At 59.1% G+C, this 23702-nt stretch overlaps 1 long non-coding RNA gene across 2 annotated transcripts; it reads right to left on the bottom strand.

Annotated features, from left to right (window-relative positions):
* Positions 1-6839: 6839 nt before the first annotated feature.
* On the bottom strand, positions 6840-10590 carry LOC123809762. 2 transcript variants are annotated; one of them, XR_006784090.1, is made up of 2 exons: positions 10515-10590; positions 6840-7265 (listed from the first exon to the last, which is right to left on the bottom strand). It is a non-coding gene; the product is annotated as an uncharacterized LOC123809762 (long non-coding RNA). The 2 variants fall into 2 exon arrangements; XR_006784089.1 differs by lacking the exon at positions 10515-10590 and adding an exon at positions 7587-8200.
* Positions 10591-23702: the final 13112 nt, after the last annotated feature.

Raw genomic sequence — 23702 nt, forward strand, 5'->3', positions numbered from 1 at the left:
CCTATTGTCTGCAGAGGGGGGTACATCTGGTGCAGTCACAGCCCGAGCTCAAGCATGTAGGTGGGAGTAAACATGGCGGGGAGGAGCCAGGGTGGGCTTGTCAGCCCAAGGAGCCCAGCCCCCGAGTCTGTCTTCTTTGTTAAGCATGCCCAGTCTCTCCCCAGACTCAGAGCTTGGTCCCAGTAGTACCTGGAGCCCATGGTGCACCTTCACCGACTGTGAGTGCCTCCCGCACCCCAGGTGGGGGGCACAGAGTCCTTCCCTGACCTCCTCTATGATCGCTAATGAGATCACGTCTGCCTGCCAGGAAGGGGCGATTATCCCGCTGCACTGGGTTATTACCCTTTACAAGTGGCGCTCGGCCTGCCCAGCTGTCTGCCCGCCCCAGGCCATATACACCTGGCCGGGCCAGGGCAGCTGCTGGGAGCCACTCCTTGGCAGCTGGCTCATTAGCAGACCTGGCTTCCACAGCGGGTGGGGGACAGCAGCCGGGCCTGTCTGGGCCTCGGGGCCAAATCGCAGGAGCGGTACATCCCACCATGCCACTCCCAACCCAGCTCAGCCCTGGGGTGGCAGGTGGGGAGTCTGGAGACCCTCAAAGCCAGGGGATGACTCCCACCCTGGCGGAGGTCTGGGTATCTTAGACAGGCAGGCCGTGATTTTACGGGAGGCCCCTGACGCCCCTGCCCTGCATGGGGAACCTTCATCAGGACCCTAGTGAACGGTAAAGGGAGGCACCCGCAGTCCCCTTGTGGGGCCGTCTCCTGGATTTGGCCAGCGGCTTTCTCCTCCACCCCGATCCGCCCCTCCTCCAGCATGCCGCCATCCCTGGTGCTTGAGAAAAGCCTGTATCGAAATCACCACCCAGCCTCCCCAGGTTTCCCCACAGGCTCCCGCTATTTCCTGTGGCCTGACCCACTCCCAGTCTGGGGCCAGGGCCACTGGCTTGCCGGAGACAGAGGAAGGGGCTCCAGGTAGTGCTGGGCAGGGTGTAGAGAAGTATACTCCTGTATATTCATGTGAGAACGTGAATCAAGAATGATTCTCTGAGGGGCGGGCGGACCACCACGAGCAGGGAGAAGTTTACCAGCCACAGTGTCCTTCCCTGTGTCTGCGGATTCCCTGGAGGGTCCCCTTCCCCACGGCCTGCTGGGCGCACCCCCGAGTGTCTGACTGGCAGGTGGAGGGAGGGCCCCAAATGCGAGTGCCTAACAAGCATCCCGGAGATCCTGCTGCTGCTGGTGGTCCAGGGGCGCCGTTTGAGAACCGCTGCTGTAGGGTCAGAATTTGGACACCAAGTCAGGGTCCTGGTGTTATAATTTTTGTAATCGATATATAAAAATGATTCCTGGCCCCAAACCAGGGCTGGCTTGCGCTTCTCTGCAACCCACGCCAGTGACTACTTGCTTTCACCTTTTGGGAAGGAGAGGACTCTCTGTGTGGAAACCCCGTGTGTCCAGCTTTAGTCTGCACAGTCCTGCCCCCCGTGGGGTCAGTGGGGCCCAGCCAGGACAAGCCATACTGGGAACAGACCTTGCCCGGCTCCGCCCCCTGGAGGGCAGGGAGCAGACCCTCGCAAGGCTGCTGTCCCAGAGCAACGCTCCAAGTCCACTTTCTGTTCGCGTAGTGCCCTTCCCTGGGTGGGGACCACAGACCACCTGGGCCGCTTCTCCCTTGGGGTTCCAGGGATGCACACACAAAAAAAGGAACTGTTGACATGTATCCTGGTGGACAGGTGACTGCTTCCCTACGACAAGCTGGAAGTCTCACAGCCTGACTCCCAGAAGCCTGTGCACCTAGAGATGCACCGTGGTAAGACCAAGAGCCACGTCCCACGCTGGGGAGACAGGTGCTCGCCAGGTGAGGCCGTGCTGAAGGAGAAGATGGGGTCGTCCCTCAGAAGGCTCGGTCTGTTTGCCGAGGGTCATTTGGACCCACTGTGCTGCCGTGGTGAAGCTGGGGTCCCTGGGACGGGCCCCATGGCACCCCTAGGGGGAAGTGACCCAGATTCCCTGCTCAGATGTTATGGGTGCTCTCTGCCCTCCTCACCTCACAATCAGTGGGGTGGAGTCACACCCATGGTCCCTCCCTTCAAACCCCCCTGTGCGGCTGGGGCCACTGAGCAGTGACCTGCGGGAGACCCCCTGCAAATCATTCAGTGACACAGGGACCTGACCACACACCCTCAGCCACCAGGTTCCCTCAGATGTACTCACGGCCTCCAGGGGGGCTGCGCCCAGCCCCCTCCCGGGGGCTTTCGGTGCAGGCCCTGCATTCCCTCCTCTTATCTCCCTCTCCCCCGCCCACCAGAGCTGCGACCTTGCCGCCCTCGCTCGGTCCTTCACACTCTCCCTCCATTTCTGCTTTCAAAAGGGGGAAAAAAGCATTTTGATTACGAAGCATTTCCAGGGCTGTTTAGGTTGGCCAAGCGCTGGGTCCTTTGTCCGCCTTCCCTCCCGCCCCCCGCCTGAGTCGAGGTAACGTTATTATCTCCCCCGGACAGGTAGAGAAGTGCTGACTGAGAAAGGCCTGCAGGCGGCCAAGGTCAGACACCGACACAGCCCGGGACACGCAGGGGGCCCTGCCATCGCCGAGTGTGGGGCCTGGGGCCCCCGTGCAGAGACCCCCACCCAGAGGGTCCAGGAACTGCTGGGAGGGGGACACCCTCGTCCGCTGGAAGCAGCAGACGTGAGGAGGGCCCGAGTGCAAATCAGAGAGGCCAAGCTGAGCAGGGAGCGAGGTGTGACCTTGAACTGTGTGATTAGGAGGAAAATGGGGGAGGGAGAAAGCAGGTCAGGGTTCAGCGCCTGGCCCTTCTACCAGACTTCTAACCCTCCCGCTGTTCCCACAGTCAGGTCCGCACTGGGTTCTGGAAACGGGCGGCCAGGGGACATCAAGGGAGCTGTTCCCAGTCAGTGTCACTTTCCTGGTGGCACAGTATCTTAGGGGGGGACGCCCTGGGCTTTAGGGGGCCTCGAGGAACAGGAGACCCCGTTTTGATCTGTAGTGCCCCACGGTGGTCTGAGCGACCCCACTGCAGAGCGGCCACGGAGAGGTGGAGCCGGCAGGTACTGGAGCCCAGCACGTCCAGTCTGGGAGCTGGCCCCACCCCCACCCTCCGCCTCCCCACCTGGGTGTTGTTCCAGGCCGCCCCACTTCCCAGCATCCCCGGCAGCCGGGACCTCATGTGATCGGGTGCACCAATGAGTCGCACGTGGCAGTGTGCCGGCACCAGGGGAAGGGCTGGTTCCAGACACGGTCACCGCCCTGTCTCCTGGCTGCTTCCTGCTCTTCCTGCCTGAATGCAGAAGTGAGGTCCAGCCAGGGGTGGCGGTCTGTCTGTCTGGCGATGCTGAGAATGGCAGAGCCCGGGGCCCAAAGGACCCTGGGTCCCTGGTGCCCCTCGCACAGCTCCCCCGGCCCCATCTGTGTCTATCCTGGCTCAGTGGGGAAATGAAACTGCCACCGGGAGAAGTAGCTGTGGTCAGCTACAGGCAGGGACAGCTGAGCAGGGTCCTGAGTCCCAGTGGCCATGGAGCCCGTCATAAAAGAGGCCCCCCCCGAGGACTCTCTCAACCTTGAGGGCTCTGGGTCTTATTTAGATCTGGCTTCTAGGACCTCGGGACCAGCCCCCATCCCTTCCACACACACACCCACAGCCTGGCTCAGACCCACAGCCCCTCCCCAGCGCGTCCCGGAGTGATGGATGACTCCCGCCCACTGTGCGTCTGGCCTTCCCACCATGGCTCTCTTCCCCCTTCCAGGCATTCCGAGGACTTCTACTCATGCTCATCGGTTGGGCAGACAGCAGGACAACCTAGCAATTTCTTGCCTGTGTCCTGCCATTCATAAGGGCCACTCTTGACCACCCCTGCGTGGCCTCAGGCCGGCCCTGCTCCTCCCAAGCCACCTATGAGACAACAATGAATGAACTGTCTTGCTAGGGGGCCCTGTGGATGGTGAATGGTGGGGACACAACAAGAGCCAGGGGCTCCTGAGCTGTGGTTCTCAAAGTGGGGTTCCCTGACCCCACATCCAGATTCCCAGGGTCGCTGCTCACCAAGCCCCTTCCCAGGTCCCCCTCCAGATCTGCTGAATTGGGGTCTCTGGGGGAGGCGCCCAGGGATCTGCACTGCGGGTTCCCCACAGCACAGGCATGATTCCCAAAGCCCAAGGGCCTCTCCTCAGGGGCGAGGGCAAGACCTGCGACCTGGGAAGCAGCTGCAGACCCTGGGGCCCAGTGGAACCTGAATCTCTGGGGGTGGGACCCCAGGCATCGGCAGGATTCTGAGGCTGAGACCTACCTTTCCCCTTCAGATGCTCAGACACCAGAGCCCCCACCTCGAGGTCTGGCCTGGGGAGGGCCCAAGAATTATCTCTAAGCTCCCAGGGGCGGCTGCTGCTGGTGACAACCACTGCAGTGGTTGAAAGAGAAAGAGGGGCCATTGTGAAGGTGTGACCTCCCTATCTGGTCCCTTTTTCTTAAGTGTCACACAAGGTTCTCCCCAACGCACCTGCTGAGAATGGGGACCCATCTCTCGTCACACAACTACCTCCATATCGACGGAGAATGGGGACCCCGCCCCCAGGCACCCCCGGGGGCGGCCGGAATGTGCGCTGCCGGATGCAGGAGCCTTGTGCACACCCAAGCGTGACGTGCCCCCCGGCGCCGATGAGCCCAACGGGCTTCCCACTGGAAGGTCGCGTCGCCACAGAGATGCTCACACAGTGCCTGGGGAACTCCATGCCTGTGTCTTCTTTAACTCGTCTTCCCTCCGCCCCTCACCATTTCTGCAGGAGCTCCACCGCCCCTGTGGCCCCCAACCCCAGGACAACGCGGGCTGGGGCTGATCTGGCTCGCCTGGGGGGTCTGTCTCTCCCCTCCCTGCATGGGCCCCCACAGGCCTGCACCCCGGGGAGCTGGCGCTCCTGGGCCACCGTCTGCTCTGCCCAGCTGACCCTGGCACATGGCCTCCCTCCTCTGCCGCTTCATGCTGCTGATCACTCCTCCTCCACAGAGAGATAAACCTGCTTGAGGAATTTGTTTTTTTTTTCTGACAACACGCACGCCGCGTCCAAGAGAAGTGCAGGGTGAGTCACCCGCGCCGGTTTCCGCGGAGCCCGCCCCTCCCCCACCCCCACCCCCCCCCCCCCACACCCCGTGGCCTGTTTGGGCTTCTCCCTTTCATGAGACACTTCCCAGCCTGACATACGTGTCCTGGGTGTTTCTGTCTTGTGACTCGGGGCCCAGCTGCCACCACATTCCTTCGGTGACGCTTGGCCGGTGTGGGTGGGCAGGCCTGAGTGGGCCGGGGGGATCTTATCGTAGGGTGTTCTGTTCGGGGCCCAAACACAGGGACAGTTGCCAGCCCGGGAGCCCGGCTGGCGGTGGCAGAGGCCCGCGCCCTGCCCACCGCCTTGGTCTCTGCAGGGAGAGCTGGCAGGTGGGCAGGAGACCCAGGGGAGCGAGCATCTCACTCCCAGGAGGAGCGGGGCCTTTGCCAGGTATGAAGTAGCTGGGGAAAGAATGTCCCGGCCAGCTGATGCCTCCCACATTTGTATCTCTAACCCGGCCCTCTGCCCTGAACTCCAGGCCCATAAACCCGGCTGCCTCCTCCCCAAACCACCGTTCCTGATTTCCACCCCCCCACAAAAGCGACTGACTCCTCCTAATACCTCGGCCCTTCCATCCTTCCGTAGCTCAGGCCCAAAACCACGCTGACATCCTTGACTTCTCTCTTCTTCCGCTGCTTGTATCCAAAGCTTCAGCAAATCTGCTTACCTTTTCCTCTGCGCACCTGGGTGTGACCGCGTGACAGTGAAATATCTCGGGCGACTCTGGCCAGGAGGGCCGTGTGGGCAGCATGAGAAGCCCGCCCTCTCTTCTACCTTCTCCCGCAAGGCAGAGAGAAGGAAGGAGCTATGGTCACGGGGGTGGGGAGGGGGGAGGTCACAGGAGCACTCTCAGTCCTGAGCTGGGACAGAGGGCTGGCAGCGGCCCCTTCCCAGCTCCGCACTTGGGGCAGCTCCTGGGGAAGCCCCCTGAGGACGATGGCTCTGGCTGGGAGGACCCCCTTCCGGCTGACTGTGGTCTAAAAAGACCGGACCCCACAGCGGCCTGGGCTGGGGAGGCTGCTGGAGGGCACCTCGCTGGGCCCAAGCTAACCACCCCAGTGGAAACACAGCGGTGCCAGTGGGCTCATTTCTGTGAAAGAGGCAGGTCCCATATATTGCTTCGTCCCAGAATGGGAGGCGGGGGCCGGGGGTGACAGAGGGGAGGAGGCACACAGCCCAGGTTCCCCGGCAGCAGCTGAGCCTTGGAAGCCGCCGCCAGCTGCAATTCCTTGCCGCTGCCTTTAATTTCATGCTGCAAAGCCACGGGGGGTGAACAAAGGAGCTGGTCCCCATGGGCAGAACGCTTTTCTGGTGCGCATTTATTAGCAGAGCTTCTGAAGGTGTCAGGAGCCGAACAGGAGACAGCTGCCTCTGGAAGTGAGACCCACATGGAGGGCAGGGACAGGGGGCGGGCGGGAGGTCAGGAGGAGAGAGGCTGAGGAAAACTTGCTAGCAAGTTGAGGTGCTAGCAAGGCACCTCTGTTTCCCAGCGCTGAACATTTTTTGTGTCTAACCTGCCCCTGGGAGCTTCCTGACCTGGCCCTCCCGTGAAATCCCGAGGTGCTCTCTGGGGGCCCATGCAAAGAGGCACTCTCCTCCAAACGGTGAGCCTGGGAATGCGGGTGCGGAGACCCCTCACCTCACATAACCGACGTTTGTCTAAACAATTCTATGCTAATTAGCTTTGTTACGAATCCAATGACGTTTCAAATGCACCAAAATGGTTTTGCATTTTGAGACCAACCTATGACAAATCCTTTATTTTCAGAGGCTCGCATAGCCAGTTATACTCCAAGTTCATGCCTATCCCCCCGCCCGCCCCTGGCAGCCCAGAAAACATGGCTGGGGCGCTCTAAGGTCCTCCCCAGCACGGGATTTCACAAATGGAGGGAAGCAGATGTTTTCACTGTGGTTGTCAAACTCGTGTGTTCTCTCTCTCTCTCTTTAGCCATTGGTGCCGCTTCTTCCAGTGAAATCCTGCCCCGAAGCTGAGCAATCACACAGGCGAGGGAAGGACCTCCAGTCACATGTGGATGGGCCCACCTGTCCGGCACCTCCTGCAGCTCCCTGCGCTCCCCCTTGACGTCTGAGCACCCCGTGGAATCACCAGTTTGAAAAGCACTGTGGTTCCACCTCCAAGACTGCAGAAACTTAAGCACAGAAGACCAATGCAGCCATTTGCAAAAAGGAAAGCCATTAGGCTCCCCGCCCCTGCGTTGTCAGTGAAGAATACGGGGAGCACGGAGACCTCCACCCCTACGTGGCAGTGATGGGGCGTCCTCCCCCTCCCATAGGAGTGCTAGTGCCAGTTCAGGCCGAGTGGGGTGCCGCAGTGCCTACCCTGGACCAGCAGTGACGTGGGGCCTCTCCCCTAGGATGTTAACAGGGGCCCAGGGGTGAACTTGGGCGTCTCCCTCTCCCTGCCAGGAGCAGGGCAGTACCCCTGCCCACACCCCACCTCCCCCCGCCACCTTGTGCTGCGGGATTCGTCTCAGAAAGAGTTGTCTAAAGCAGGTTTCCATAGGATCCAGAGTCTCCCTTGCGAGGACAGACTGGTTGAAAGACCCAGTTCTCCTTTCAGCAGACTCGCACTAAACAAGAAAACACTTCATTTGACAGATTAAGAAAGCGAGGCTGAGCAGAGGTGGAAGCCGCGGCCAAGGTCACCGAGCTGGGAAGGGATTCAAAGCTTGGCTCCGAGCTCAGCGCTTCTGACTCCAATCCAGAGCTGCGAGGCCGGAAGCCGGCAGGATGGCCCCGCCAGGCCTGCCGCTGCGCGCTGGAGCGTCCTCAGATAAGGAGCTCTCCGGAGAGGAAGGGCCCGGGACAAAGAGGATCTGAGCGGAGCTGGGGAACAGGAAATGAGGTCGCCCGGGATTTTCCCTGCCACTGGGAAGCCAGCGGAGGGGCGGGAGGCGCTGGCAAAGCAGCATTTCGGGAGACACCCAGTCAGGGTGCCAGGTTCTGCGGGGGGCACCGGGGCAGCCCAAGTCCCTGCCCTCCGGGACCCTACCCTCCGAGCGGTCCAATCACCAGGGTGACGAGACCCTGCAGGTCACGGCTGTCGGAGGCCTGCGGGGCCTCGGAGAGGAGCACGTGCTTGACTAGGGCCCTGAGAAAGGACGCTAAGGGGGGGCTGGGTAGAGCGAGAGCAGGTGGTCTCCCCGGTGAGAGCATCAGCATGGCCCATGGTGTGGACGCAGATGTAGCCTGAGGTTGAAACCAGAATGGGGGCTCGGAGCCAGGCAGCAAGCTTGGGGTGCCGTGTGAATATCCCCTTGTCCTGAAGGAGCCATCGGAGCTTTGTGCACGTGGGCGGCACCAGGTCCGTGTGTGCGTGTCTGGGAGTGAGTCCCGGGCCGGGGTGGGGGGGAGTAGGGGAAGATGGGGAGGACACTGGGAGGACCACCGCTGTAGCAGCTGACACTGCATCCTAAGGCCGAGGTCAGGGAGCCAGAGAGGCGAGACAGGTTCGAGGAATATATTTAAAATGTATCTGAGAGAATATGTTGGAGGCAGAGTGAACAGGCCTCGGAGTGGGGCCCCTTTGTGGGTGTCTTGTGGGTGCCCCGATAGTCAGTGCCCAGCCCCCTCCCAGGACACTTTGTGGGTGTGTCTGGGGTGGGTTCCTGTCGCTCTCGACCAGCAGGGCCCTGACGGTCCCGGGCGAGGAGGATGGATCCGTTTGAAACTCTAGACGTTTACTCCTCAAGGATCCTCCCCGAGGGTCCCAGGGGGCCCGGGAGAGAGGGGGCCCGTCCGCTCACACCCGGTCAAGGTTGGAATGCTCATTTGGACCCTAGGAGGCGGACCGAAGGAGTTAACCCCCAAGGACGTCGGCCCCCATAACGGAGCCCTCTCAGAAGTAAGCAGGTGTCCCTCTCTTCCTGCGATAACTCAGCCTCTCAATGTCACCCCCAAGGACACACACAACGGCCTCTGGGTGTGATGGGTCTGTCGAGGCCGTTCTGGGTTGACCTGCTAATCTGTGTGTGGTGAATGACTCGGGGCTGCACGCTGACCTCGACTTCACTTGAAGGTTTTCATCACGGCTGCACCCCCCGCTACTGCACCCCCCCCCCCCAAAAAAAAACAACACAGAGCAAGGATTGCAGGTGGCTGGCTTGTCCTGACACTCCTTCCCCCCACGACTTGCTTCAAGTATTTCAAGCATTCTGTCTTATCCTTTGCCCAGGATTCCACAATCCTTCCTCGGATCTTTCCCCCCAACTCAAGGTCCCATCGGCTCTGGCGCTGACACTGCCAAGCCCTCCACTGTGACACTGACCCGTGCCACCCCACCCCCCAGGCCCCGCCACTGCTAGGACTGTGTGCTCAGCACAGGTAGGGACAGGCCAACCAGCCTTCCCCTGGCTTCATGGGGTGGGGTGCCCTCCTGAGAACCCCGAGTCTCCAGCACTGCAGGACTTCTGTTGTGTGCTGAGGAAGGTCCTGGGGTTACTACTCGTGGTGGCAAAATGGAGGGGGGTGCGGGGACAAAGTGGGAGGGGCAAGGGTCTGTCCTTGTTTCCAGATGAGCGAGCAAGGGGTCACGTTCACTGCTGGCAGGTCCCAGAGGGCGGCCATGGGACAGGCACCCCCCGGCAGCTGCCAGGAGTCAGGGCTGCAGCTCAAGGCCGTTCCATGGCCCCGGGCCCCAGGACCACCCTGCGTTCCGTGCGCGTCACCTCCCCGAAAGCCTTGGCCTTGCCGCGGAAGCCCACGCCGGTCACAAGCCTCCCAAGGCGTGTGTTAAGCGCCTGCTCCCGCTTTGTCTGGATGCTAGACTTCCGCGGCGCTAGACCGGCGTCGCTGTGACATTCCGCTCCCTGATCTCATCCCGGCCCGCTCCCGAACGGGGGGACAATAACACCGCAGGTTCCGCGTGACCAGGGACACTCACCCGAGACAAAGGGAGGGGAACAAAGACAGAGACCGGTGCCCCGCGTGCCCAGCCCTAGCCTCTCTCTCAGGAAACTGGAATCTAAGATTTCATTCTCTCGGCGTCTTTCAACTTCCCCGAGATAGAAGGACGACTTTCATTTGTTTCTGTAAAGCAGCCCCCGCTCCCGCTCCACTCTGTGGCCGCCTTTGGAGGTGCGTTCCCCCGCCCCCTCCGGCCCCGCAAGGCTGGAGGGATGCTCTGGCGCTGGCCGGCCGGCCACGGCAGCTGAGGCCGAGGCGGGGTTTTCTGCCCTGTCATCGCGTGGCCGCCCGCACCGCGGCCACAGAGGGCCTGGGCGTTTCTCAGCTGCGTCTCCCCGCTGCGGACAGGTCGTCCAGGCCGTGCCCTGGCCTGGCTGGCCACGCATGTTGCCTCCCTCACGGAAGTAAAGGTGGGAAACGAGGGGGGCCTCCCGCCACCCCGATCCCAACGCCCGCACACAGCGGCAGCTCACCGCGCCTGGCACCCCGGGGACCCCAGATGAGCACGCCGTGTCCTCGGGAGAGGCCAATGTGGACCCAAACGGTGTCCCGAAACGAAAGAGGAAGCGGGAGGCTGTGGAAAGTGCTGAGTGTGGGGCTTCCGACGGAGCCCGCCCCGCGCCCGCAGAGTTCCTGCGGGAGCCCAGGGCGCGGCGGGTGGGCCGGCCGCAGTGCTGGGTCCGCGGACGTGGGCGGTGAGGCCAGCGGGGGGGTGTGAGGGGGGGTGCTGGCATAACCTGCCTCTCCTTCTGTGGACTCTCAGCCTTGAAAACAGGACACACGGGAACGCCCTTTGGGTTCTCTCAGGGGCACCATAGGAAAGCTGCAGCTGGGAGAGGGGCTCAGCGGGGCAGTGGCCGCGCCTTCCTGCTCGCCGGCCGTCCACCCTTCCCCCCGGCAGGTACACAGCACAGTCCGAACTTTTCTGTCCCCTGCTTCCCGCGCCTCCCCGAGTCTCGTTTCTCCTCACTCCTAAAACGGGGACGGGCGACAGCCCCAGACCAGGATCTCGGGAAATGAAAGGCAGTAAAATAAAAAAGCACATACGTCGAATCAATCCCATGAAGGCATTTAGGTATGCACACATTTACACTGAGACACACACACACACACACACACACACACTCCTTGTGCTCCCTGCGGGGCCCCTGAGGGTGGCTTAGGTTCCCTGGCGAGGACAGCTGCCCCGAGGCCGGCCTCTCTCCTGCCTCGCCCACCCCGCCCCTGCCTGGCGGCAGCTGAGGCCAACCGGGATGGGCCAAAGCGCCAGCAGCTGGCCCTCCACGGGAACTTGGAGGCCTGACCACGGGCCGGGTGCGCCCTGTGCGGGCCCCAGGCCTGGAATGCCCGCTCATGAAACCCTAGCAGGCTGACCTTTCGGGCGAGTGCCGCCGCCTGTCCCTCGGGGGCCGCAACGGAGGGGACGTGGCGTGGCGGGAAATGACGGGGCGCCCGCCTCAGCGTGCCCGTGCGCCCTTCACCCTGGCTCTGAAGCCACCTTCCTCCTGGCTTTTCTTCATTCTTCCCTTCAACCTCCCATTGCCCACCAAGCAGGGGCTAAATATCAGCGACCACAGCAGTGACATTTCCTGAGCACCCGCCGCCGCCGGGTGTTGCCTGGACGCACTCCTGCGTCAGGGTGGCCCTCTGTAGTCCTCCTGCCACACCTTCTGCACCGTCTCAGTCCCCTGGCTGAGCCCTCTCACCTCCCCGGTCCCCGCCAGCCTGCATAGCAGAGCCCGAGGGTTTGCTGAGCTCCTCATGGCTCTCTGTCCCACTCCGTCTTCCGTGTCACCTACACCTGTGCTTGTGTACACTGGTGTAGCGTCTTGAATGTCAATGCCAAGGGGGGCGGCAGGCCAGGCCTGACAAAGAAGGGGCACTCAGAAAACAGGCTTTGCATGAAAGAGTGGATGAGGAGAGAGAGGCTCAGAGAGGGCAAGTAACTTGCCCAAGGCCGCACAGCTGGAAAGTGGCGGAAAGAGGCTTTAAAATCCTTCGTCTTCGACTCCTGGAGACCCTGCTGACTGAGCTGCTGTCCCCACTCTTCCCTGCTCCTCAGAGGCCCCCTCCCCTTGCCCCACACACTTGCACAGGGGACAACCTGGTTCTGCTGTCCGTCACACCCTCCCCCATGTCCCCACCCAGGTGGCATCACCCAGGTGCACCAGCTGGGGGTGGGCGTGGGGCTCAAAGGGTCCCACCAGCCCAACTCGTGGCCTTTCTTAAGCAGACGAACCTGCCAAAGGAGAAAATGACCGTGTCCCCCATAAGAGGGTGGGTCCAAGCAAGACCAGGGGGCAGCAGCCTCCTCTGGCCGGCTCCTTCCAGAACCCTGGAACCCTGGGCCCGGGCAGCCTTTTGAAGACAGGCCAGCCGGCTCTACCTGTCTTGCCCGTGTGGAATCTAGGTCAATCTCCCGCCTCCCCACCTCCTCCTCTGGAAGACAAGCAGGCTCCCTCTCAGGGTCTCAGAGCGAGAGAGGGGACGGCAGGGGAAAACGTCTTCGTGGAACCCACACCCTGCCCGCTGCTGTCAGGAACCTTTCATTTGGGAGCCAATATAATTTATGAGATGCAAATGGATTTAGCATTACCAAAAAAAAACAAAAAAAACAAAAAAAAAACACCCAACTTGGAAAAGGTACAAAGTGCACCTCACACCCTTGTGCTCAGGCGTGTTTGGGGCTCCATTAATCATCGCAGACAAAAGAGATTTAATCGGAGGCCGGTGGCTGGGGAGAGCGCCTGCGTCTCTCAGCGAGCCCAGGAGGCCGGCCCAGGGAGCAGGGGCGCTGGCTGCAGGCCTGGCCTCGGGTGCAGCCGGGCTTGTGCTCGGCTCTCGCCTGAGTCACGCAGCAGATGAAATTACAGAGGTTCCTGCACAGGATGAATCAGAAAGCAGGATCAAGCCAAATATTTGGACAAGCCTTGCCCCGCGTGGAGCAGGAGGAGACTCAGCAGCCAGCCAGCAGCCTGCCAGCAGCCGGCCCGGCCCGGCCCGGCCCGGAGATTGTTTCTGACAAAGTGCCACCATGCCGTGCCGTGCTGCGCCGCGAAGCAGGCTGCTGCTCGGAGGGAATTTGCCGCCATCCAGAAAGGCACCTTGCAGTCTGCTCCCTTGGCCCTCGCGGCGCCTGGCCAAGGGGCTCACGAGCATCCCAGAGCCCCGAGCAGGGTGATTCAGTCTTGCCCTCAGAAGAGGGGGCTTGCCAGGCAGGGTGCAGCTCGCCAGGTGGGGGCGGGGCGGCGTAGGTGGAGGGAGGAGACGTTCACTTTGAGTCACACTGTCCGCCTGCACGTTCTGGGAGGCGTCGGGGGTGGCAGGCAGGGTTTCCTGCGGTGGCGTGTGAGGAGGGGGCCCCGGCGCAGCCCGCCCAGCCCGCCCACCGCTCCTTCCTGGGCCCCGGGTCTGGAGGACGTGCAGACGCACCAGACCGGGGTGGCCGCAGATGGGGAAGGAAGTGAAGCGCCGTGCCCCGTGGCCAGGCTCTGCTGCCGTGATGACTTTCGCAGGGGCCTAATTGCTACCCTTTGTAGCTTCAAAGCTACAGGTTTTCAAGGCTGTTCGGAACAATAAAACCCGTAATGACAATGCTGCTTTAGGTTTGTCTGGACTCCTTATTTATTTTTTCAATGAACCTTTGAAAGGGCTCGACATTCTTGGGGTTATTTTAAGCTACCTTTTCCCCCTCTGCAGGGACGCTCCCAGGAACTAAACCAGTCAGTCTTGAAGAGAGCAGACAGAATCCCTGCGAGCAAAAGGTTGATTCTGATGCATAACCACAGTAGCTGCTTCTCACGCAGGCTGCGGGCTGACTCAGTGCTTCCACAAGGAAGTCCTGACTGAGCCCCCTGAGAGCCGCTGCACGGTGGGTGCTGTTATTTCCCTACGTTGCAGAGGAAGAAACAGGCTCGGAGAGGCGGTACGACTTTCCCAGGGCCGTACAGCGAGGAGGTTGCCCAGCCAAGAATTTAAACCCGGGCAGACACCCAGATTATATTCTGCCCCTCAGCAGCTCTCATGGTAAATGAAGCCATTAGCCAAAGGACCGTGGACACACGTTCAAGTAATCCCTGCGGTGACAGCGTCCTGTGACGTGATCAGGCCCCGAGGAGCCCAGACGTGGTGGCTGCCTCTGGGGGGCCAGCCTGCTCTACAAGCTTGAAGAAAAGGCTGAGGTTTGCCGGCTTCCTCAGAGGCCAGAGTCCTCACGGGTTAACCGGAGTCGGGCCCACGTGGGCCAGCCCTGATTGCCTGGAGACAAGACTCAGCAAAGATCCTCCTAGCCAGACGCGCTCTGAGACAGCCGGGCTGCTGAGCTTGCATGTGGAGAGGACCTGTGCTCCAGAGCCTCGGGGGCCCCCTGGCCGGCCCTCACTAGCTGTGCCACTGCTCCCGTTTCCACGGCGGCACGGAGCCTCAAAACTGTCCCTGAGAAACCTGATTGATTATCTTCCCAGGTTCTTCTGTGTGTCGGGAATTCGATCAGGGGTGGGGCAGGGTCCCCTTGCTCTGTGATGCCTGGGAACACGCAAAGATGTGAGTGGACAGGGAAGGTCATCTGTAGCCAGTGGCCGGATACATCCGGAGATCTCTTTGCCCACGTGTCTGGTGGTTGATGCTGGCTGCCAGTTGGGACCTCAGCTGGACCGTCACCAGAATATTCACACGTGGACTCCTTATGTGGCTGGGGCTACCTTAGAGCATGCACTTTGCACGTAGCAACTCCATTTGTCTGCTAGGGCCGCCACCCTGAAGTACCAAAGACAGAGAGGCTCAGAGCCCCCCAGAAATGTATTGTCTCACAGTTCTGGAGGCTACAAGTCCAAAGTCATGATCTAGGCATGCTGGCTCCTTCTGAACACTGGGTCTGTTCCAGGCCTCTCTCTTAAGCTTGTAGGTGGCCGTCTTCTCCCTGTGTCTTCACATTGTCCCTCCGTTATGTGTCAGTGTCTCAATTTTCCCTTTCTATAAGGACATCTGTCATATTGGGTTAGAGCCCACCCTACTGACTTCATTTGAACTTGGCCCTATTTCCCAAGAAGGTCACGTTCTTAGGTATTGAGGGTTGTTAGTGCTCCAATGAGTGATTTTTGTTGGGGGAGGGAGCAAGCCCTCCCATGACACCACCTCAGGGTTCCAAAGGCAGGTGTCCTCAGGGAACCAGGTGGAAATGCGTGGCCTTTTCTGAGTACCTCGGAGGTCGAGCTTCTTCTCATTGGTCACAGCAAGTCATCAGATTCAAGGGGAGGGGACCTGTTTCTTAGCGGAAGGAAGGTTAAAGAATTTGTGGACTTTTTCTCTGGTGGACAAAGCCACTAGCACCAGGGCCCAGCATGGGAATAGCCCTTACAGCCACAACTCAGATGTGCAGGAAAGTCAATTTTCTTATCATCTACAGCAGAACTCAATTTGCTGATGAATTCCATTTCCACTCAGCCGTGGGGAAAAGATCCACCTCATCCCTCCAGGAGTTGCAGAGACACGGAGTTTGCAGTTTAGTCCAGCGACCTCAGTCTCCTTGGAGAGCTCAGTCTTTCCCAGTGGCACACAGACTATGGGGACACCTGTGTGCCACCTTGTCACAGGCGCTGGGCCCTCTGGAGGGCACGTGGGCTTCCTTCTGTTGGCGAGAAGCAGGGCCAGCCCCCTCCGTCTGGGGGTTCCCAAGCCTGCTGGGGGTCCCTGTCATATCTCCCTCCAGGGACAGGGGCACAGAGGCTACACACTCAGGCCTCATGTCTCTCCCTCACCTTCTGTCTTCAGACTCTCCCTTTAGCCCAGGAAAATGGGATGCGTCACAATCTGTGTGGCAGGAAAGTGCCCATAGGTCGTATCCTCCTGCTTTCCCCTCCCACAGTCTGAAACCAAAATGCTGCGCTGGTAGGAGGCTCCTGGAGCAGTCGGATCTGGAGGCAGAAAGTCAAGCGGTGGTTGCCAGGGGCTAGGGTAGGGGAATGAGGGGGTTTTCACAGTTTCCGAGTTTAGTGAGGACAGATGATCAAGTTCTGGGGCTGGGTCGTGGTGATGGTTGTGGAACCCTGTGAATGCTCTCAGTGCCACTAAACTACAGGGTCGCTAAAAAATAGGGACGAAGGCACACCATGTTAGGTATCTTTTTATCGCAATCAAACAAAACTGCTCCGTGTTTAGTCTTCCTGGCTTTGGTTCTTGGTGGAGGACCAGATGCTTTTGGAACTTACAAGACTTCCCTCTCGTAAGCACCTGGCCCTTCCAATCACCAGACTGATGTGTTTCAGGAATGGGCTTCAAGAGTCTACCCTTGAAGTCAGGGAATCTCTTTGTCTTTTTGTAATCGGACTGTAAATAATCTCACTTCTCTCCTTGCTAAACCAGGAGGCCACTGACGAGGAAGTGTGAAAAGAGAAAAGCAAACTCATTAATTAACTTTCAATGTTGTCTCCTGCTTTTGTTAACTATATGTGTGTTAGATACAGTAGGGTTGGTTAAGGGGTTCGAATGGGCTCTGTCTTTAAGACCGGTTGAGGTGTCCGAGTTTGCGTCAGAAGGTCTCGCTGGGTTTAGATGATGAGACCCCTGAGCTCTAAAGATACAGAGAGACAGATAAGGGGCCTGGTGACCCAAGTGGTAGTTCATTAACTTATTTAAGTACTTATAGCACCTTACCCTTCATTTCATTCAGGACAGGAAAGATGTCATTCCACCAGCCGCCGACTTCTGGAGCATATTAGCTTCCTTTTGCTGCTATAACAAATAGCCACACACCTAGCGGCTCCAATGAACACACATGTTTTATGTTACAGTTCTGGAGGTCAGAAATCTGATAGGGGTCTCACTGGATGCAAATCAAAGGACTGGTGTCAGCAGGACTGGTTCCTTCCAGAGACCCGGGAGAATCTGTTTCCCTGCAGGAAGGATGGCAAATGCCCAGCCTCCACCCCAGGTAGGCGCAGCCTCACCGAGGCCACCAGCAGAGTTGGGCCGTGGAGACAGGGCGGGCAGTGGGAGCAGGGCTTGGCTTTACGGACATCCAGTTTTCCTAGCTAACATTGGGGGAGGGGGCAATCCTGGGGTCTGACTGGTCAATCTATGGTGAGCGTGAGCCTCAGAACCCCTACAGGAAAGCAGGCAGGGACTCAGAACCATTGAGATTTGGACACTGATGTCAGATGCCTTTGTCCCCTGGGGCTGGTGACACGGTGTGTGCGCATGATCCTGGGGAAAAGGCTGCTCCCTGGGAACCATGGACACAAAGGAACCGCCCACGCAGACGCACAGCCTGGAGGGAGAGGGCAGGCCTGCCAAGTCTGCGTTCGGCGAAGAGAGGCAGCGGGGACTCAAGGAGCGTTTAACCAAATGATGGAGCGCAGCACAAATCCTCCTGCCCAGAGGGTCAGGGTGGCCCTTTGTCCGGAGCCGGTTTAGGGTGGTGGCTGCTGGCCGGACATGAGAAACCAGGAAGCAACACCAAGGAGACCAGTCCAAGCCTTCACAACAAGGAGACGTCCACATTGTAACTGACATGAGAGACGGAGCTGCATTATTTATGAGCCGGCTCAGCCCGGAGGAGTTAACGAGGAAGGAGGAGGCCTTTAGAGGGGAACGCGGTTTCCAGAGCATCCGTATTTTGCTGAGACACACACACGCATGCACTGTGATTTAGGGTGTGCTGAGGTTTAGGACCGGAGATGACTCTGGTGCAGTTAGAGACCAGTACGGAGGGACGGAGGAGGGGGGAAAAGGGCGGTGGGCAGGGCAGGCAGAGGGGCAGTGTGTGTGTGGGGGGGGGTCCTGTAGGCTCCTGGTGAGACGGCCACGTGCTGTGGGGTCACTCCCTGGGTATAAAGGGGTGCACGGGTGTGGGTGTGCCCTTGAAATGGATTGAGGGACAGAGGGAAGGGGCAGAGTCTCTGGGACTTGTGTGTTCATTCTGTCTGCCCAGCTAATCTGCTCTGGACCAGTACTCTGAGAAAGGAGTATGTTTCATAGTCTTCCTTTCTAAAATTAAGATGTCATCAATTAAGGGATAGGGTGCTCAGGCTGATGAGGTGTGATCGTTGCCGATGCCCACGTGGCAGGCTCTGCCCCTCCTCCCATCTCAGCCCTGCAGGACTGGGGCCCCCTCTGAGGCCACGGTGCCTACCCAGCCTGCTCTGGGGTGGCCAGTGAAGTCTCCTCACTCATGCACCTCGAAAGTGAACATAGGAAAACCTCTCCTCTCCCAACGGCCCGATCTTGCCATCGAAACACTTGGCTTGCAACCCTATTGTTTCTGAGCTGGTTTGGAAGCCGGACGCCGGGCGTTCTTGCTTCACTCCGGTCTCTCCCCTCTCCTTCGTTCCAGCCGCTGCTCAGGAGAGTGATGGAAGCCGTGGCTAAATAAGGGAAAATCACAGAGAGCGATGAGAAAAGCAAGCACATTCGTAGAATTCAAGGTATTCGTCTCGACACACTCAAGCCAGTGGCCACTAGAAAGGATTTAGTCCCTGTTTTAAAAAAGAAAAACACACATATTCCTGCACGCAGCTCCAACCGGAGCTCCTACCCTGCCCCTCCGACGTGGGCTGTGCCCCTGGCCACTCCCAGGAGTCCTGGCCTCTAATCCCATTCTCGGCTCCTATTCCCCTGTGAACTCCGCAGCCAGCATTGCTCTGTGTCCTACAAGGACTTTCTTCGTTCTCCAGCTCCATGGGAACCATCCATTTCTGGGCAGCAGAGAGGCAGGAGAGAGACCCCGAGGAAGGCACTCCTAAGAAATCTCCAAACAGATGTCTCGTTAATGCCCGTGTAGCCTAACTAAACTGGGACAGCGAGCAGGATGACGACCCGCCCCCACGATGGCCACCGGTCCCCCCACCTCTGAGTATTCATGCTCCTGGGTAGTGCCCTCCCAGAAAGTATCGGTCAGCGTGGCTGATAAAATAAGGCACCACGGGGCGGGGGAGGGGCTGTTATTTCTGAGATTAGGTCATAAAAACCCTGGTGCTTCTGCCCGCCTCTCCCGAGTGGCTCGCTCCGGGGGGAGCCATCTGCCACACTGCAAAGACGTTTGCTCAGGCGGACCTGCGGAGAAGTCTGCCCGGCGAGAAACCGAGGCCGCCTTTCAAAAGCCGGATGCAAGCGAGCCGCCCAGAAGCAAGCCCAGTGTCACAGAAGCAGGCTGCGGTGGCAGACAGGCCTTAACCATCCAGCCCCGTCAGCTCCCGAAAGAGGAAGCGGAGGCCTGGCGTGGTCCGATGACCCCGAGACATCACACCCCCATCTGGTCAGTGCCCAAGCCACACCACTCAGTCTGGTTTTAGATAAAGGGATGGATCTTCGGCTCCCTGAAGCTTCTCAGATGGCACCATCGATGTCTCCCCTGCCCTGGCTGTTGGCAGAGCCCAGGGCCTCCTACTGTGGTGGGCAGGGAAGAGGGGCGGGGGCACCCCGATTTGAGCAGCGCTGTGTGGAAAGGTGTAGCATTTTGGGAGACGAGCCAGCTGCCTGCTGCCACGGAGTCTGGTGCCACGTGAGACAGTCCCCCGAGTCTGGTATAAAGTGGGGCTTCCTGGAGCACAAGGGGGCTGCCCGGGACCCACCACAGGCAGGGCGTCTGTCCTGGAAGGTTCAGGACGTGCAGCAGCTCGACACGCGTCACCATTGCGGAGTCCGAGGAAAGGCACCGCGGAAGCGAGAGGCAGAGTCGAGGAGGTCGATCTGTCCACTCGTCCTGAGCGGAGACTCTTCTAGAACAATACGAGGCTACAGGACCCTGCAATGGAAACCGGGGCTCCAGGACTAGCCCCGGCCCCACAGGAATGCGGATCTGCTTGGAAATGCCCTCAGCGGGCTCCCAGCAGCCTCTGAGTCTGCCCGTCCAAGAGCAGAGGCTGAGGCAGCCAAGGTGGAGGGAACTGTATCGATTCCTTCGCCGTTGCACCACCTCGTTCTCATTCACGGCAGCGCCGTTGTTCCCAGAAGAGCAGAGGATTTCCCAGAAGAAGGGTCCTGGCCCTTCTGCGTCACCTGCCTGGAGGCATTACTTTCCAAGGCCAATTTGCAGCCGTGGGTTTCTTGCCAATACACTCGGAGATGCGGCCACCTCCAGTCCAGAAAGCCTGGAAAGATGAAGCTTCGTTGGAGAAAGTCTGCTCCTGTATCCCCCTCTGTACCCGACTCCAGAACCCAGTGCATATCACGGCCCGGGCAACCCCAGGCGAGGAGGGGAGCAGGGGGTAAACTGTGCACACTCGTGCAAACAGATTGCTTCCTTTCCTTTTCTGCAATATGACCAAACTGAGCTCCCAAGCCCTTGCTTCTGTTCAGCCACTCCCGGATTTTTGTTTTTAGTGCCCTTTGGGTAAAAACCGAATGGGTCATTTGTTTCCATTCCTGTTTCCCTCCCTTCTTTCTAGGCGTGAAGTCAGAGAATACAGTACGGGTTGGGAGGTGCTGTGTGGTTGCAGCCAAGATGTTCGATGTTCACAGGCCCCAGGACATCGGTACCTCCTCTACCACACTTGTCTCTGTGCTGCCGCTACCCTCCAGTTGCCAGATCCAAGCAGGTCCCTCTGTGTCTCCTTACCGCCACCCCCCCCGTGCCGGCCTTGGCTGTCCCACCCTGGGGTGCTAGGGGCTCTGGGAGACCACCCGTGGCCCATGCCCTGGTGTCATGGTGCATGTGCGACTCTCCACGAGGCTTGCTTCCCCTGCATCTCTCCCCTCCGTCCCCCCTTCAACGTATTTGTTGAAGAAACCGAAACCCTGGCTTTTTAAAGAGTATTATTATCACTGTCAAAAAACATCCACTTAGAAATTCAAATGACTTTCCTTTCTTTTTTGTATAGAGGCTGCAGGCCAGCCAAGAACATAGGATAAAGGAAAGAAGTTTTGGGGACAGGGCCTGTGATATCCCTTCAGGTAGACGGCAGGACGTGATTTTTGCAGCAAAGCTCTTGCTAGCCAGCCGCGGAAACCAAGTCTGGCTCAGTTACGAGAAAAGGGGTCCCTTAAAAGAATGTGGGGTAGCTGGCAGAGCTGTGTAGATGTGGGCTCGGGGACAGGTTCAAAGCTGGCCTCTGAGGAACAGCACGTCAGACCACACCAGATCTGGGCTGCCTGGGGTACCGCGGTCTTCTGCCGGAGGAGCTGTGCTCGGCCGCCACCGCCACCGCTGCTGTGGTCACCGCCAGCCCTTCCGTCCTGAGCCACTGAGCTGGTGCCTCGGCTCAGGCCCTGCTCTGAGCCCCAGCTGCAAGGCAGTCTGGGAAAGGAGCTATGAGAGCATCACGGCACCGATGGGAGAGGTGGTCTTCCTCCTCACAGACTCATACAGGTGGCAACTCTCCCAGTAAAGAGGCTGGGAAGCCAAAACAGGGGACCAGAGTCTTCTTCTCACATAAGAAACACACTCCAGGGGGTGCTGAGAAGGGTCTCTGATCGGCTTGGAAGCTCAGCCCGAGAGCTGGAGCCAGCAGGCAGGTGGGAGGCCGAAGGGGCGAAGACTTTCGGCCCTGGGGCAGCAGAGCAGAGGTGTCACAAGTGCGAAGAGGCTGCTGGCGGGGGTGGGAGAGATGGGAGCCACAACAAAGCCCTCTCGCCCGTGGGGGGCCCCTCCTCTGAGGACTTAGAGGGACTGGAAAATATGACGAAACTGAGGGGAAGGACTGTGGCGCCCAGGAGCGCTTGACCGGCCAAGGGGACAGAGATTTAATAATGTGCCTCAGCACACGGAGATGAAACCAGGTTCTGCTGCAATCAGTCGGGGCAAGGGGGAGAGGCAAACACCTCTGTCGGAGACGTCCCCCATTCACCAGCAAGGGGACAGGAGCGGGGCAGGAATGCCAAGGCCGAGTGGGGATGCAAGGAGGCTCCCTGTGGGTCTGTACTTGGTCTCTTGTCCACGAGGATAGCATTTCCACTTAAAGGTCACCTCCCCCAGGGGAGCAGTCACTGCTGTTTTGCAGCCTGTTGGGAAGGTCAGAGAGCAAGCCATCCGATGATGAAGAAGAAACGTGGCGAGAAGAGAAACAAAACCTGGAAGGTGCTGTTCTGGCTGCTCCTCACCCGTGGGCGCACACCCATGGCCCCAGAGGCGGCGGCCGCCCCTCCACGTGGTTCTTACAATCTCCCTGTGCTGGGGTTGGCCTCCCCGGCTCATGGCACTGGGTTCCTGTGGTCAGAAACCAAACAGCCCCATTAATTCAGATTGTTGTGGGGAGCTCTTAAAAGAGATGTCGGTGGCACTGAACACACAGTTGGGGCCGAAGTCAAGGCTGGGAAAGTGCCCAGGTTATTCAGCCGGAAATCACAGCCCGCTCAGGAACACAGACGTCACGCTCTCCGGGGCCGAGACACGGGCACACCGCCCCGCCACCCCGCCGCCCATTCCCCCAGACCCCACGTGTTCCGACCAATGGGCTGCGCTTGCTTCTCAGACACAACCTGTCTGGGTGAGGAAGGCCAAGCCAACAGGAAACGCCGGAATGCTATCACTGGCCTAATCTTTCTATCTGCAGAACCAACCACATCGAAGTGCGTCACTTCAGCAACCCTACAAAGGACCAGCTCTGTGAATTCTCTCAAAGGTCATCTTAATAATTCAAACCAGTGGCATGACCAGGAAAAAAAGCAAATGCTAATCTTGGTGCGGTTGCGAGTGTTCACTGCTCATGAAAATTAAGACGCGTACATCTTCAGAGCCTGACCTCGAGGGGCAGTGGGATGTTTGCGGGTCTGTGTGCTTGTGGGCACCGTCACCCTGTGTCTTCTATTGGATGCGATCACTGGATGGCAAGCCGAGTGAGTGAGATCATCAGTGCAGCCCCAGAGAGATTTACGGACGAACTGGGGAGATGTGTGATGTGTTTACACAAGCAAATCAGAGCCAGAAATGCAGCAATCTGAGTCAGCCAACATGAGGAAGGGAGACTGAGTGTGACCACTTCTTCCGAGCTTGTCCTTGGCATTCTCAGCCTCCCTTGTCTGAGGCTTTCCCACCTTGGGGTTTTCTTGGACCCCCTCTCTCCCACCACCATGGAAAGGAGGGATGCAAAGTTTGTTCTGAGAATAATTCACACTCAAGTGTGAATGACTACTATAAGCCCCATCAGGAACCAGTATTGAATCTGAAACTCTGGGGAGCAAGCTTCCAGAGGAACTTTGGAGATACTCACAGGGAGGTGTGGGGTCCTGCATGGGGAAGGGGCTCTTCATAGTTACCGGTTCCATGAAGACAGAACGGCCAGCCTCGCTGGGTCTGGGTGGAAACTCTGGCTCTTGGAGTGACCACTTGGGGTGGTTCTGAGCTTTCTTAAGAAAGAAAGGAAGAAAGAGAGAGAGAGAAAGAAAGAGACCTGCAGACCCATCAGACTGGGGACGAAGTGGGGCCCTGTTTGTGAGCATGTTTGCCACATCCCAGTGTTCATAGGACCAAAGAGCCTTTGAGAGACATCTGTGGCCCACTTGGTGACTTCACCAGGCTGTGGCCAGAGTGGATCGAGTTCTGATGGAAAGCTTTGCCTGGGTCAAGGGCTATCCAGAGGCTGGTGTTCCGAGCAGAAAGCCAGTCTCAGTTGAGTGTCCTACACAGAGGCCCCAGGAGCTACCTGAACCCCTAACACAGGGGTCTCTCACCTCCATGGGTCCTGACCACGAGCTCTAAACACGCTGTGTATTCAGTGGCCTCATGGGGC

This window comes from Phyllostomus hastatus, unplaced genomic scaffold, assembly GCF_019186645.2.
Source record: "Phyllostomus hastatus isolate PE091 unplaced genomic scaffold, TTU_PhHast_1.1 phas_scaffold_555, whole genome shotgun sequence".
In the NCBI taxonomy this organism is placed as follows: Eukaryota; Metazoa; Chordata; class Mammalia; order Chiroptera; family Phyllostomidae; genus Phyllostomus; species Phyllostomus hastatus.